This window comes from Chrysochloris asiatica, unplaced genomic scaffold, assembly GCF_000296735.1.
Source record: "Chrysochloris asiatica unplaced genomic scaffold, ChrAsi1.0 scaffold00062, whole genome shotgun sequence".
Lineage (NCBI taxonomy): Eukaryota > Metazoa > Chordata > Mammalia > Afrosoricida > Chrysochloridae > Chrysochloris > Chrysochloris asiatica.
The window spans coordinates 13,766,679-13,769,278 of record NW_006408580.1 but is presented as its reverse complement, the minus strand read 5'-3'; positions in this window follow the sequence as shown (position 1 = coordinate 13,769,278).

The window sequence follows — 2,600 nt, the reverse complement described above, 5'->3', positions numbered from 1 at the left end:
TTCTTTGCCACTTCTTTCAATGCATTTTGGACTTCCTCTCTGAGTATCATTGGCTCTTGTTCATATGGTATCTCTTGAAATGGTTGAACATTAAAAATTTCCTTCTGGTACAATGACTCTGTGTATTCCTTCCATATTGAAGCATATAGGATGCTTTATTTTGAGTTATGTGATAGTTTACATGGGAGAATATTAGCTTCACATTGATCCCATCGTATATTGTTTCCTTGCCATGGTTACAATCCCCTCCATGCATCATCTACCAACCACAGGGTATACCCCGTAAGCCTGTCCCCCGGTCGTCAGCACACAGACCTTCTCCCTCTCTGGGCCCACAGTCCCCAGCCGCTCCATCTCTCTGCCTCCATCTCTGGCATCACTGCTTCTCTGAGTACAGTTCCATTCTCTGCTCTTCTCCCTTGATGGTCCCAGAGACATCCACCCCTAGACTGAAAAGTTAATCCCTCCCCTCCCTTTGCTACAAAACATCTACCTTTACATTTCCAACCCTTACAATCAGTACTGATAACAATTATTCACCATTGTATCACAAGAGACCTATCCGTACCTCCTTTCCTCAGACCCGCCTAAACAGATTGGATGCTACTCAGTAGAGATTCAGCCTTGCTCCACGCCCTCTGGATCTAGGTTCCCTCTTGAAAGTATGTAAGCCAGTCACTTCTTACCTCTGTAACATCCCCATTCTGGGTAGCCAGTGTCCAAGTTGTCCATCCTTGTCCTCTCCTTGTGTGGAGGGGGTGGGAGTGATCCTCGCTGTGAAGATTTGTTCCCTCTTTTGAGCTACTGCTTCCATAGGTGTAGGTCAAGTTCATCAAATTGTATCAGATTACTCTTTTTTCCCTCTTCTTTCTTCTTCTGGTTGAGCTCTGGTCATCCAGCCATTGAAGCCAGGTCAAGTGGGTATTATCTGCAAGTGTGGGTGTACTTATGCATGTGCCCTCATTTCTTAACAGCTGGATGCTTCACTCTCCACTCTAGTCCTCTGTGGCTATGTCACTGACTCTGGGACCAAGAGTCCCCAGGTTTTGACATACTGCTGGCCAGCCAGGTCTCCAACTGAGTTCACAGGAGTCTATTGAACGTTGTAGGGCTTAGCTCACTGCTTCATAGCTGCTTTTCCCTCACGTCCCCTTATGGGTGATGAACGTGGTCACCAATCAGAGTATGTATTCCCATTGGGTCTTAGTCTTCGAAGGAGGTTTGCCCTGAGGGAACCCGACCACTTGCCTTGATATCTCCTCGGCGAGCGACTTGTTGGTTCTTATAGTAATCAGTAGATCTGACTGTATTGCTTTGTATTTTTCCTGTCGGTCTTTCTTTCAGGAAGTATCTTCTGTTCTTCTGGCCATTCCAGGATGGTCTGCTTGTCCTTTCAAGTGGAAATTTCCCCTCAGAAGATGCTGGATGCTGTTCAGGAATCCACCTATGGTCTTGTGTAATACAGAGACTCCGCAGGAAGCCTCCTTCACTAGGCACGTTGTAGCCCCATTTTAGGTATTCCAATCAGTTATAGGCAGAAGACGGACTTACAAGCTTTCTATAGTGGTATTTCTGGCTATTCCTTTCTCTCCTCTTCCAGTGTCTATTTTATAGTGGTATGCCAGAGAAACCAAGATTCAAAAGATAGCCAAGCATCTTAACATTGTTTCCCCCCTTTTCCCCATTCCAACCAGGTCTCAATCTCTGTATCCCAGAGCCCTGTTGTTCCAGGGTTGTGCATATATCATTATTTCCCTCTCTCCCACTTCAGCTTCACATTCATCCTATTGTATTACATTTCATTGCAATGATTACAATCCCCTCCACACATCATCAAATAACCAAAGGATACACCCCACAGGCCTGCCCCTACTGGCTGTCAGCAAACAGCTCCTCTCCCTCCCTGAGTCCTGTGTCCCCAGCCACTCCATCTGTCCACGGCAACATCTCTGTCTCCATACCTAGCGTCACTGACTCTCTGGGTAGGGTCACACTTTCCACTCTTCTCGCTTGATGGTCCCAAGGACCTCCACTCCTGGGCTGCAAAATTAATCAATCTCCTTCTTTTGCAAAAAACAACAACAACAACAAAAAACAACTGCCTCTTCATTTCCGACCCTCACAGTCAGTCCTGATGGCAGACTGTTGTACCACAAGAGTCTTATCCCCCATTTCCTTTCGTCAGCCCAGTCCCAACAGATTAGAAATCATTCAGTGGAGGTTCTGCCTATCCCTGCCCCGTCTGGAACTAGGCTCCCTCTTGAAAGCTTGTAAGCCAGTCACTTCTGGCCTTTACAGACCCCCCCTCCCCATTTTGGGTCTGGGCAATTTCCAGCTGCCCTCAAGGTATTCCAGTCAGTTTGAGGCTGAAGACGGGCTTACATGTTCTCTGTTGTGATGTTTCTGGCTATTAACCCCCGCCCCCACCAAGCGTCTATTTCACAATGTTAGGCAAGGGAAACCAAGATTCAAAAGACAGCCAAGCATCCTAACATTATTCACCTTTTATCCCCTTTCAGGCCATGCCTCTATCCCTGTATCCTGAAGCCTTGTTATTCCAAGATTGTGCATACCTCATCATTTACCTCTGTCCCATCTAG